The sequence below is a fragment of the Rhinopithecus roxellana genome, chromosome 5 (genome assembly GCF_007565055.1).
Source record: "Rhinopithecus roxellana isolate Shanxi Qingling chromosome 5, ASM756505v1, whole genome shotgun sequence".
Lineage (NCBI taxonomy): Eukaryota > Metazoa > Chordata > Mammalia > Primates > Cercopithecidae > Rhinopithecus > Rhinopithecus roxellana.
This window is the reverse complement of record NC_044553.1, coordinates 19,823,836-19,838,429: the sequence shown is the minus strand read 5'-3', so window position 1 is coordinate 19,838,429 and position 14,594 is coordinate 19,823,836. Positions and strand designations below refer to the sequence as shown.

At 37.9% G+C, this 14,594-nt stretch overlaps 1 protein-coding gene across 3 annotated transcripts in view; it reads left to right on the top strand.

The window, feature by feature from the left end:
• LRRC28 (leucine rich repeat containing 28) overlaps positions 1-14,594 on the top strand; it is a 131,510-nt gene that overhangs the window by 83,077 nt on the left and 33,839 nt on the right. The gene's annotated exons all lie outside the window — the stretch shown is intronic.

Below are 14,594 nucleotides of genomic sequence, written 5' to 3'. Positions count from 1 at the left end.
TCAGAGCTTCTTTCAAGTGAGAAAAATATCAAATATAAATAGATTTTTAAAAATAAATGTACCTGCTGCTCTAACCCCACAGGTCATGCATAGACCAATTATGGTGGACAAGCACCAAATTACAAATCTAGAGATCCAGGTTATAGCCTGATTCCACCATTTCACAGTGTATGACCTGGAGTAAGTCACCGGAACCTCTCTGAGCTTCATAAATTTTATTTTCCATGAGCCAGAGATCGTATTTATCCTGCTTCCTTTACAGTTATTTTGAAGTCGAATATGATAGTTTATGTATAAGAATTATAAAGCACTGTACAAATGTAGATGACTCTCAAATGAGAAGATACAACTTGTAGATTACCATATCTGACTTAAAAAATTTTTACTCTTGAGCCAGGCATGGTGATGCATACCTGTAGTCCCAGCTACCCAGGAGGCTGAGGTAGAAAGATCACTTGAGCCCAGGAGTTTAAGGATGCAGTGAGCTATGACTGTGCCTGAGAATAGCCACTGCTCTTCAGCCTGGGCAACATACCAATACCCCATCTCTAAAAAAAGGTTTTTTTTTTACTCCCCTCACATTCACCTCCTCTCCTTGTAATAAGCACCTAAACTTGTACTTACCATTTCCTAATGGAGATGGAAATGTGACCTATACCAGTGCCAACTCCCTTCCAAGTGATTGCCAAGATGTTGCAGTCAGTGCTGGCAATACATGAGGGAAGGCAAGGAGGGAGGGAGGGAGGGAGATAAAGGATGTGATGGTTTTATTTGTGTGGCATAGAATGCAACTTACTGGCATAACACCAGATTCAGAGTAAAGTTACAAATTTCGTTGTAAGCAGCCTTTAACTTACTGTGGTTTGACTTTCAGATGTTACCAGAAACAGATTCGCTTGTTAAGTCTGGGGTTGCCCATACTACTATTCATAATGTTGTTGTTATTATAGACAATATACGTAAAAAGGAGTGTTTCCATGTGCAATAGTGGTATTATGTATACTACTATGACTATTTGTAAGAATAATAATAGCTATCATTTATTGAGCACTGAGCCTTCGGCCAGGTATTCTGTTTAATATGCTCACTAATTTAGTTATTACAAAACCTTATGACAAAATCTATTATTATAAAAGTTATTGGCAACCTAATTTTGCAGATAAGGAAATTGAGGCTCACAGAAGTTAAGTAATCTGCCAGAGTCACAGCTAGTAAGAGACAGAATTGAGTTTCAGACTTGTCTGATTCTAAATCTACATTGCCACATTGACATGCTGTCTCCATATTTCAGACATGGTCTCTCTACAGGAGGACCTTATTTGGGAATAGGGCTGAACCATAATGAGCATCTTTTAGTTGTTTGTGGCCGTTTCCAGTGTCAAAGTTTGGCTCTACCATTTTGGGCTCAAGATACTCCTATTGACACTCTTGTTGGCCTCATTCAATCTATCTCTCTATTCATTTAACAAGATTACCTGCTGGAGGCTAGTGCTTTATCTCACCTACCCATTCTGTACACCAACCTGGTGCTCCCAATTACTTGTTTCCACCTGGCCTTGCGTCAGTAGCTTCTGCATCAACAGAAATCTTATAAAAGCCTAGGCCTGAACCCTGTTATCTAGATCTGTCTTGGTGCTAGTAACTCTTCTTCCATTGCCCAGCCCCTGCAACTTCAGCAGAGCTCCTGGTTCCCTAATTTGGAGGTGTACTCCTAATAAATTGTTTTTCTCTTGTCTTGGTTATTCCATTACATACTCTTTGTCTCAGCTGTAAACCATTCATACAACTACTGGCTACATTGAGCCTGCCAGAGTCTGATCCACAGCCCTGTTCTCTTGTCTGATGCTCAGATGTGCTCTTACCAGAATGCCATCTTGGTTCTAGAGCCCTAGCTCTGCCTAGACTCCTGCACACAATTGAACTCCTTAAGTTGAATGACTTTTGTTTGCTGCAGCTGGTTACCGTGCCCTTCGCCTTGCCTATTCTCCCTCCCTCACTATGGCTCCTCAGCCCTGGCTCCTCATTCCCCTAGTCATTGGCCACTCATTCCTGCCTTTCTTTCAGCAGTGACACAAGCTGAGTATGTGCCAAGGTGGCAGTGGTGGTGGGAGAATAGAGGGAAGCCATTCCCATAGGAAGCTGACCACTGTCATGTTTGGGGTACTGGGAATGATGCTATGCATCATGCTGAATGCTTGCAGCAACAGAGGATCCGAGTTGCAGTGGCTGGTGCAAGGTGAAAGAAATGGTTGTTGGATAGAGAACTGAGTGCTGCATACACATGGCTAGTCTGCTCTTCTGCCTTGGCACCCTCAGTTATTTACTAGGGCGTTTTCTGTATGCACCATGCTAATGGCTGGTGTGGCTAGGGAGGTGGGCATCTCTTCTTTGGTACACAATCTTCAGTGGTGAGTTGAACTCTATTACAGAGTTCAACTACTATTACAGAGTAGCTCCTGTCTCTAGGTTTCTTGTTACTCCAAAGCCTTGCCTTTGTGTCAGGAGCAACTTTCCTTTGTGAATTTGTGAATGTGTTGTCAAAGAGCTTTAGAGGCAAGAGGGTCTACTCTGCACTTTGAGGAGGATGCCTTATGGCAGTTGAGGTAACCACAACTCCCAAGTCTTGGGCTGCAGATAGCTCAGGATAAGAAGCAGCTTCCCACAAGGCTCTGGGCACCATCCTGGCTCATAAGGCTTACAGCCCTGGCAGAACATGGGCCTGTGAATAGGTTTTACTTTACTTTAGAAAAGCATACAAGCAAGAGGATGATGATGATGAAGATTATCCAGTATAAAAGAAGCAGGCTACCTGAAGCAATGCTCTGTCCTGGTCTAAAACGATTCTTTGAGAACAGCAGGAAGAAAGGATCAGGGAGCAAATACAAGCCCTGGTGGCCTTGCTGCATCTGGTATGCTGGATATTCTTTGTAAGAAATGGATGAGACAGCTAGAGAGCTCTGTGTGAGGTCACTCAAGGAAGGCGTCAGGAGACTGGAGACAGGATAATCCACGGAGATGAAGAAACTGAAGCTGACCAAAATAGCCACAGTTTCCTCATTCTTGTCTTTCTGTTTCTGGGGGTATTTTTTGCCATCATGAAGATCGATTTGGAAATTGAATTCAGTTCTGTCTTTAGGAAGAAAACAATTAAATTTATACACTTAAAACCTTTCCATGAACCTTTTTCTGAAAAACCAAAGCCATCTAATGCTAAGAACTATCTGGGAGAGAGTCAAACAAAGCATGCAGCCTCTGGTACTGCCTTTTTTTTTTTAGAGAACTGAACTGTTCTTAGAAACTTAGCAAATAGGGGTATCTCTTTACAGTAGTTTGGAAATACTCTGCACATACACACAGGCACACACTCACATGTACCCCTAAGGTTTTCAAATATTAGAAGGCTTCTGTGTTCTAGGAGCCTTGATTCTATAAGCATAATACAGGAACTTGAAAGTTTTATGAAATGAATGCTGTGATATCCCTCCCTGTGATAGGAGGTGGGAATCTTATTTTGGGGAGCCACTTAATGAATTCAGTTTCTTGCCAAAGAAGTGTGACTTAGGAGAAAACCAGTCTTTAAGTGGCTTCTTAAAGAAATGTAAGATTATAGCCTCTTCAAAAGGTAACTAAAGACACCATATGTAAGGGATGACTTAAATCACTTATAATACTGTCTAACCCATTAACAGTCTTTGAGTATGTTTCCCTAAGTCACTTGTAATACTGTTGAAACCATTAAGACTCTTTGACTATGTTCTTCTTAAGATGAAAAGATGCATCAAAAGAAAAGGATGTTCCTATTATTACTATGCCAGCACAACTGAGTGACAGAAGATTCTACAGATAGAAGCTTTGTTCACGGTGGTGACTATCAGCAAGGAGGAGGGGAAAGCAGTCACTCGAGCCTAGTGCTATGAAATTTAATAGAGTCCTCAAAACTTGAATATTTGCTTTTGATTCAATATAGCTCCGTTAACTAAATAACTCATACAACTGCAACTCATTTCTTGGGTTCTGAAAGTGTAGGGAGATATAAAGAAAATGATTTTTTTCTCTAAGGCTTTTTAACCATGTGCTTCTGGTTTTCATTGCATAATTAATAAGTCCAATTATCCAGGCGTGTTTACAACTTATTTAATGTTGAATAATAGATAGAAGGATTGTGAGGTTGCCCATTCACAAATTGACTATGGAAGAGCATCCTTTAATTAGCTCCCAGGAAATGCTGTGTCAGCCAAACTCAATGCCAGTAACTTCTGTAGTTTAAGAAAACAAGAAAACAAAAGTTGTACCCACGTTAGTGATGGAATTCTTATTGAATGTTAACTTAAAAAACAGTGATTGGGCTGGGAACCGTGGCTCACTCCTGTAATCTCAACACTTTGGGAGACTGACGCGGGTGGATCACTTGAGGTCAGAAGTTCTAGACCAGCCTGGCCAACATGGTCTAATTTTTGTATTTTGTACTAAAAATACAAAAATTAGCTGGGTGTGGTGGCAGGCATCTGCAATCCCAGCTACTGGTGAGGCTGAGGCCCAAAAATCGCTTGAACCTGGGAGGTTGCAGTGAGCCAAGATTGCACCACTGCACTCCAGCCTGGGCAACAGAGTGAGAAAAAAAAAAAAGGGGATTGAATTCGTAATCAGGAACGTTTGGCACAGGACATTGAGATTTACAGAATCGCTTGTGCATAAACCACCATGTAGTAAGCCCAACAGCTAGTAGAAAATAACTTTCTACTAAGGAAAATTAACTGGGTTTCTAAACCAGCCCCAGAGTTATCTCTTGGAGATTCTAGTAGTGTTTATTTTATTGGGAAGAGTTATTCTGTGTGTCAAGGACTTGTGCTACATAATGAAATGATGTTTGAAAAATATCAAATGTAAATAGATTTTTAAAAATGAATGTACCTCTGCACTAACCTAAAATTGTTTATAGAACAATTTTAGTGGACAAGCAAGCATGTGAGTGCAGAGATTCATGTTTTAGCGTGATTCTACCACTCCTCCAGACCACACTCCGTGACTTTGATAAGGGTATAAAGCTGGCCCTTTGTCACATAACAGGAGAACACTCCAGTTTTTTGTAGTGGTAGTACTTGTATTTGTTTGTAGGAATTGGATGCCTTATGTAGAAAAAATATATAGCAAGTAATGGTGCAGTTTTAGAAACTAGCTCCTAGGCATTTTCAAAGCACATGCTGAAATCCCTTCTCTTTTTGTAAATGGCATATAAAAGACACAAATCTGTTAACTGCACTTGTTTTTTCTATTGCCTCTTGTTCCTACTTTTTCTATATTTGCTTAGAAAGTCAGGAAAAAAATTGCAGTTTACTATTTTTTAATAAAAATTAAAGTCCACACAATAAAACTATTTAAACTTCAATCTAGTATTGAAACTAGTTGGAAACCAGTTAATAATTTCCTAATCTCAGACTTAGAGATGAGTGTAAACTGTACTGTACTGAACTGTGAATGTATTTCATCTGCAGTTTGAAGAACTGTGGCCTTGATATCATTATTTAATGGGACCAATTTGCAGAATTTGTGACCTTAAGTAAATTTCAGTGAAGAACTTTATTCTAGTACAGACAAAAAGTCCCAAAAGTTGGAGTGAGTTCTGTGTTTGAGTAGAAGGTGTGATAGCTGCTTTCAAAAAGGGGACCCAAGCTTGTGACAAAATGATGTTCTATAGTAATTGTTGGGCAGGTCTCTATTTAATGAAAACAGAGAAAAGAAAGTCTTGAAACCAAGGTTCAAAATCTAGTAGTGGGAAGAAATGAGAGAATGAGTCTGTTAACAAAAATCCATACAGATCTTTCAGGAGAAAAGTTAGAACTCTGGAATGCAAATTTTGTCAAGGAAATGGATGTGCAATGCTTCTTTTTGAGCTCCGTCTTTTTGTAAGTATTTGTAACAAAAACTCTTCTTTATCCTTGTGCTGCTTACTCATCTGAGCCGATTCTACGGCTTTTTTTTTTTTTTTTTTTTTTTTTTTTTTTTTTTTTTGAGACGGAGTCTCACTCTCTTGACCAGGCTGGAGTGCAGTGGCACGATATGGGCTCACTACAACCTCCGCCTCCTGGGTTCAAGCGATTCTCCTGCCTCAGCCTCCTGAGTAGCTGGGATTATAGGTACATGCCACCATGGCTGGCTAATTTTTGTATTTTTAGTAGAGATGGGGATTTCACCACGTTGGCCAGGCTTGTCTTGAACTCCTGACATCAGGTGATCCACCCGAATCAGCCTCCCAAAGTGCTAGGATTACAGGCGTGAGTCACCGCGCCCAGCCTATTCTACTGTCTTCTGACAGTGCTTTGTTTTTCTTTCATTGCATAAGGGTTTTGCTCTTGTTTAGGTTTTCTTAGGAAGTTAACAGGGTTATTTCATGTGGCTTCTGCAGCAAGAGCCAGACGTTGACTTACTATGCTAATGTATGAAGAGAAAAGTACACCTACATTAGGTGAGCTTTAAATGAACAAATTTGTATTTTTTTCTAAGTTTTGGAGTAGGATTTAGGGGGTGGGACATGATTAATGTGAAGAAAGTGAACCCTGTTCTCCCAAATATCAGTTAAAAGAAAAAGAAATGCTGCTCATTCTTAGGTCACAACGTGAAGCTTAGAAAAATAGTAGTATGAGGGCTAGCACCATGAGCAGAATGTTTGCCAGGAATTTTTTGTTATTCTGGTTCTAGAACTCACAGCTTTTTAAATAGTGACAAGAATGTGCAGTACTAGTGAAGTCTGGAAGATGTTATGAATTGACTTAAAAGCAAGAATCTGGAGTTTCCATCAGTCATAGCTTTCAGTAAAGTTTTAAGTTCCAAACAAACCAGAAAAACAGGCACATAGTGCAGCTGAGCAGCAGTTCAAGGTACAATGCAGTGAAGACATTTTGCTCTTCACACAGGCTGCCATGGCGGTGTTGTATTTTCCAAGTCCATACTGGACGGTCAACCAGTTTCCTTCTCTAGGATCTTCTCTGAAGGAATTCTTGGTATTTCTGCCATAAATCTGTAAGTTAGAACTAATCCACCAGTTTTCTAGTCCTTTAAAGCAAGCAAAGAGAAACTTAGTTCATCACTTATCTCCTTGGCAATGTCTGCTTCAAGATCTAACTCCGATACTATACCTGGATGCTTTGGGCAAGAACCAGCTCTCTCACCCTCAGCCCCCGGGCATCCTGCTAGGTAGTACCACTCCCTGCCCTGCATGGGAGTGCCTTGCTTGTATAGAAATAATGTGTTGGGGGAGGCTGTCTAACTTCCATCATGGTGAAACAGGCCTTTAAATCCCAGCTCTACCACTTAATAACTGTGTAATCTTGGACCTAGGAGGGTTATTTAAGTCTCAGTAATAAGGTAATATTAACACCTACTTCATGGCACGATTGTGAGAATAAGATCCATAAAATATGTATCACTTATAAATACCACATAAGCATACAGTCAATATGAACTGTTTTTACTCTGTAACTAGACTGTAAGGAAGTGTAGGAAGTGTGTGTCTTCATGTTTGGACCCCAAGCACTGAGCACAGTGCCCAGCCCACTGCTTGTCATCTCTTTGTTACCTGAACTGTGCAACAGAAATAGAGATACTGCAGCATGAATATTTAAACCAACAGCAAAGGAAGCCTGCAGTCATTCAAATTCATTAAAATCTGTTTATTTTAATTTAACAGTTGATGATCTACCATGTATAAAGTTATCTTATTAAATTATAATTCACTGTGAGGTCTTATTTTGTAAAAGCTGAATAGACTAGAAAGACAGTGACTTTGTAAGAGAGTTAATGGAGTCTGTGTGTGTGTGTGTGTTAAAGAAGCTAGCACTTAAAAATTTATTACTCTGAGAAAGTGGTTGAAGGGTTCTCTTTGTAAAAAGCATCATGTAGGTAATTTAAATTCATTTTAAGAATTATTTTGGAATACACTGTAAATTATTCTGAATTTATTACTAAGAAGCCCACATTTTATAGTATTTAAAGCATTGCAATTATGACTAATAGTATCTCTGATTTATTGAACTATGATAATTGGTTTAACATTGATAGAGCATTCCAAACAATTTATTTTGGTTGATTGCTTTGATGTTGTTGTTTCTTTTGGCCCATCATTTTGTTGATGAGAGTATACATTCACCTTTTGATAAAATAAATGGGTTTCATACTGGTCAGCATGGAGTAAACACAGATCCTGTTCTGTCCTCTCCTGTGCTGTCATTCCATGCTCTCTTTTACAGTATGATTAAAAGGGCAGTAGTCTGAATACACAGGAGCTTTTTGTTCCATTTTCAGCCATGTGGACTGCATATGCCAGAGCCTTGAGGTTGAAAACAAACAAACAAACAAACAAACAAACAAACAAACAGAATTGGAGTTTGTGCAGGACTCCTAGATTTTGCTAATTTCTAAGTCAGAAACTCTGATCTATGAGTTTGGAAGAAAAAAAGGAAATATTTTGGACACAGTACAGTACTTTAAAAAGCCACATAAAAAAGTTCTTTATGGCTGTAGCATCTATGCAGATGGACAGCTTCCTTGCTTTATAAATTTTACATACTGAGCCTTTTTTGCTCAAGAACTTTAAAAAATATTATTGTATGATATATCTTTTGTAAGGTATTGGTGCATTAATATTAATAAAAGGAAGAAAACCACCCCAGTGGTTAGTAGATGAGTGATCTCTTCCAAATCCAATTATTAAGTGAAGGTCTTTTTGTCTTAAGAATGTAAGAAATATCTCAAAGCCTTTTCATGAAGTACATGTTTGTATTTCAGCCTCGTAATGATTACGAATGCCATTCCATTGTGCTTGGGGTTTTTGCTAGCTGACTGCCTTCTGGCCAGGATCACGCTCTCAAGAGGCTGTCACAGCACCGCCTGTACAGCCTGTGACCTTGCCTGGCGCTGCGGTGTCCTGGCCTCCCCACCAGGCTGTGCTGTGCCAACTAAAACTGCAGAGCTGCCTGGTTCTCTTCATCATCCTGCTGGTTCTCTTCATCATCCCACACTGTTTTGTGATCTCCTGTTTGTGTTCAGAAGTGAGAGGTAAAAGACTAAGATGTATCGAGTACCAATTATTTTGCCAGGAATAAAACTGGGCACTATATATGTTGTTTAATCTTCATAACAGGTCTGTGAGAAAGGTACTCTTATCCCCTTGTTGCAGTGGAGGAAGCAGGCTCAGAACATTTCATTTCTCTTCATGTCAGGAAGCAGTTAGCAAGTGGGGAAGCAGGATTCAGACTCAGTTCTGACTCCAGCACCCACTGCATTATCTAATTTCAGTACTGCCAATCTCTGCTCTTTATCAGATTGTGTATTTGGAAAATTTAAGTGTCTGTATTATATACTCATGTCCATGTGGCATTATGCTGCCTAATGTATAATCTGAACATAGCAGATACTGATTTTCTTTCAGCTTTAACATAAACTAGTCTGTTTCATGGTGGGCATATATTAAAAAATTACCTTCCTCAAAGTAGCCAGGAGGTACAAACTGAATTATCTGGAATATTGAAAAGCGAAGACAAGATCTGAACCTAATAGCATTTTTAAATTATCAACTCATTTTTCCCTATAAAACTAACACAGGGAAAGAAGACTAAACTATGTAAGAAGTAGCAAGTGCCAGCTTTTATTTAACTTTATTATGTGATCTTTGCATGTCACCTCATTTAATTTGCACAAGCTCTTTTGCAGTATAGAGAAAAGAGGTGCTTCCTCTGTCATTTCTCATTTTGTGTCCTTAGTTTGAGGGGATAAATCATTGTCTCTAGAGACTGTTGCCTCCAACTCTTTTCTGTGCAATTAAAGTATAGAAAAGTGTTACTACCATTTGCTACATGCCAAAGAGAATTCTCTTTTAATTGGCCTTCTTCTACTGTAGGCACGTACTTCCAAATACATTACTTACTAATAAAGAGAACAGTAACTGCCATATATTGGAGAAGGTTGTGTGCCAAGAATTCTATTTGATAATTTTTTTTTTATTTGATAATTTTTAAACCTTGTTAGCAATTCTCACTAAACCTGAGGACAGCTTTATTTTCCCCATTATACAGATGAGGAAACTAAGCCACACATTTAGTAAGTAGAACAAGGATTCAAACCCAGGTTGTCTGACTCCAAGTCTGTGCTCCTGCTCTCTTAACTAGTATGCTATGCCCCTTACCATTGCATATACCCAAGTAAAGAATATTTCCTGCTTTCTGTGAGCCCCCTAGGGGCTCTGAAAGACAAATCTGAGACCAGAGATCATTTGCATTTTATCAACGCAGTTTCATTTTGAAAAAAAAAAAAAAATTCCAAGGTGTTCTATGTGCTTTTAAAGTCTTCTATTTGTGACTGTAGGATTTGTTGAGCACCTTTTCATATACCTGTTGGCCTTTTGTATATGTTCTTTGGAAAAATGTCTGTTTAGATGCTTTGCTCATATTTTAATTGAGTTGTTTTTCTGCTACTGAGTTGTAAGAATTCTTTATGTATACCAGAGAAGTAGTGAAGAAATTTAAAATAGGCATTTTTAGTGCCATGTTGAGGCCTTTTTTATGCAAGTGGATTCTGGTATTTATAGTTTTCCCATCTATATTTTATACATGTATTGCCTTTTACACCAATAGATATGTCCATGAATGTTTACTTAAGTTAACAGTATACAATATTTTGGTAATTCTCTAGTCTGATGCTTAAAAAACATATTGTATGGTGATTTAAATATCACAATTGTTTTAAACATTCAGTGACCTTGCAACTGGTAATATTGAGGGACCAGGTACTGTTACCCCATTTAACATACGAGCAAACAGAAGCTCTGCTCACATGCCTTGTAAGTGAATAGTCAGACACATGAGTCCTCTTATCCCCACGGTGAGCAAATTATTCTCTTCAGTGACTTATTTCTGGGTTAGTGCCTCTCTTTTTATTTTTTATTTTTTTTTAGCAGGGTCTCACTCTGTTGCCCAGGCTGGAGTGCAGTGGTGCAGTCATGGTTCACTGCAGCCTTGAACTACTGGGCTGAAGTGATCCTCCTGCCTCAGCTTCCTGAGTAGGTGGGACTGTAGACGTGGGCCACAATGCCCAGCTAACAGTCATTCATTCATTCATTCATTCATTCATGTTTTTTGAGACAGGGTCTTGCTCTGTCACCCAAGCTAGAGTGCAGTGGTGCAACTGTGGCTCAGTACAGCCTCGAACTCCTGGGCTCAAGTGATCCTTCTGCCTCAGCTTCCTGAGTAGCTGGAACTATAGGCATGTGCCACCACTCCCAGCTAATTATTTTGTAGAGACAGAATCTTGCTGTTTCCCAAGCTGATCTTAAACTTCTGGCCTTAAATGACTCTTGTTTCTTTTTGTTTTAAGATAAATTACATTTTAATACAATATTTTAAGAAAATTAATGCAAAGAAATCCATGGTAAACAAAATAGCAAAAATCTGAATCAAGACAGGATCTGGCAATGCCATGTTGAGACATTTGAAGCCCAAGGCAAAAGGAAGAATGTGCACTCCTATGATGTTTTTCTAGAACATTAATTTTTTAGGGCATTAAAGTACTTGAAAAAATATCAAAAACTGAAAGTAGGTGTATTAAAACTTGACTTTATTCTAAGTTTAAATATTTTGTTTATACTAAAGCCAGAATTCATTGTAAATTTACTTCTCCAGCTTTAATGGAAGCATACTTACCAAAAATATTTTCATTACAACCATTACCCATTAAAAAAATACATAAAAACCTGTATACATGGTACACATTTTTCCTTTCCAAATTGTATGACCTCTGTTCAGTGTTATTTTCCAATGAAGAAGGTTTTGTGTGTGTGTGTGTGTGTGTGTGTGTGTGTGTGTGTGTGTGTGTATTTTTTTAAGTAAATTTTATTATGTATATTTCAGGTTTATAACATGATATTATGGGATACAAATAAATAGTAAAGTGGTTACTGTAGACAAACAAATGAACATATCTATCATCTCACATAGTTTTTCATGACAAGAGCAGCTAAAAATGTATTTAACAAAATTCTGTAATACAGTACAAGTTTATTAACCTTAGTCTTCATGTTGTACATTAGGATCTCTGAACTTGTTCATCCTACATGTCTGCTATTTTCCATCCTTACCTTCTTCCCACATGATAACCCCTGTTTCAGTCTTCTTGTGTACTTGAGCTCTTTTTTGTTTTATTTTATTTCATTTTATTTATTTATTTTGAGACGGAGTCTCATGCTGTCGCCCAGGCTGGAGTGCAGTGGTACGATTTCAGCTCACCGCAAGCTCTGCCTCCTGGGTTCACGCCCTTTTCTTGCCTCAGCCTCTGGAGTAGCTGGGACTACAGGCACCCGCCATCATGCCTGGCTAACTTTTTGGATTTTTAGTAGAGACGGTTTCACCGTGTTAGCCAGGATGGTCTCCATCTCCTGACCTCGTGATGTGCCCGACTTGGCCTCCCAAAGTGCTGGGATTACAGACGTGGAGCTCTTTTTTAAAAAATATTCTGTATATAAGTGAGATTGTGCAATATTTTTCTTTGTGTGTCTGGCTTATTTCACTTAGTATAATGTCTTCCAGATTCATCTAGGTTGTGGCATAAATCTCTTTTTTAGGCTGAAAAATATTCCATTATGTATACATACCACATTTCTTTATCTGGTCATTCATCAATGGGCATTTACAGTGTTTCCATATCTTGGGCTGTGGTGAATAATGCTGCAGTGAATATGGGAGTGCAGATGTCTTTATGAGGCGATGATTGTATCTCCTTTGGATATATACCCAGAAGAGGGATTGTTGAGTCATGTGGTAGTTCTATTTTTAATGTCTTTAGGAACCTCCTCCATACTGTTTTCCATAATGGCTGCACCAATCTACAGTCCTACTAACACGTACTAGGGTTCCCTTTTCTCCACACCCTCACCAACATTTGTTATCTCTTATCTTTTTTATAATGGCCATTCTTATAGGTGTGAGGTGATAATCTCATAGTGGTTTTACTTTGCATTTCCTTTATTAGTGATGTTAAGCACCTTTTCATATACCTGTTGGCCTTTTGTATATGTTCTTTGGAAAAATGTCTGTTTAGATGTTTTGCCCATTATTTAATCGAGTTGTTTTTCTGCTATTGAGTTATAAGAGTTCTGTATAAATGTTGGATATTAACCTCTTATCAGTTATATGGTTTGCAGTTATTTTTTTTTTTCCCAGTGAGTAGGTTGCCTTTTCATTTTGTTAATTGTTTTCTTTGCTGTGCAGAAGCTTTTTAATTTGATGTAGTCTCCTTTATTTTTGTTTTTGTAGCCTGAGCTTTTGGTGTGATATCGAAAAAATCATTGCCAAGGCCAGTGTCAAGGAGCTTTTCTCCTATGTTTTATTCTAGGGGCTTTATGGTTTCAGGTTCTATATTTAGGTTTCTTAATCAGTTTTGAGTTGATTTTTGTGTATTGTGTGTAAGGGTCCAATTTTATTCTTTTGCATGTGGAAATCCAGCGTTCCCAGCACCATCTATTGAAGACACTTTCTGTTCCCTGTTATGTCCTCTTGGTACCCATATATGTTTGGATTTATTTCTGGACTCTCTGTTCTGTTCCATTGGTCCAGGTTTCTGTTTTTATGCCAGCATCATAGTGTTTTTGTTACGATAGCTTTGTAAAGTAATTTTAAATCAGGAAGTGAGATGCCTCCAGTTTTATTTTTCTGTCTCAGTATTGCTTTGGCTATTTGGGTTTTTGTTGTTGTTGTTGTTGTTATTGTTGTTTTATTTTTTGCTCCATATGAATTTTAGGATTTTTTTTCAATTTCTGTGAAGAATGCCATTGGAATTTTGATAGACATTATATTAAATCTGTATTTTGCTTTGGGTAGTTTGGATATTTTAACAATATTAATTCTTCCTATCCACGAACACTGGATAGCTCTCCATTTATTTGTGTATTATTAATTTTCTCCCATCAGTTTTTTATAGTTTTCAGTGTATCTTTTCACCTCCTTAGTTACATTTTCACCTCCTTAGTTACATTCATTTCTAGGTACTTTTTAAAAATACTATCAAAAATGGGATTGTTTTCTTGATTTCTTTCTCTGGTTGGTTGTTATTTGTATATAGAAATTCAATGAGTTTTATATGTTGAAATGTATCCTGTAGCTATAGTGAATTCATTTATAAGTTCTACTAGTTTTTTTGTGAAATCTTTGGGGTTTTGTCTCTTATTTTTTTACATATTTGCAGCTTAATTAGCACCACAGTTTTTCTTTTCTGGAATATGTACACTTTATAATTGTTTTTATCTTCTAGTCTTAGAGATACTGTTTTTCTTTTTGGTGTACTGGAGTAACAATGGACTAAAAAGTTCATAACTGACACTGAGACAGCTGAATCACCATTTGAAAAAAGGAATTATTAGCTGTACTTTTTATGCCATGTATAAGAATAGACTCCAAATGAATTAGGACTCAATTTGTTAAAAAAAAAAATAAAAAAGGGAAGAGAAAAATGAAACCATATAAACACTAGAAGAAAATATGGGTGAATTCTGCTTAAACTTGGATGTCACAGGGAAGAGGTTTTCTAACTATGACTCAAAATCTGGAGGCAAT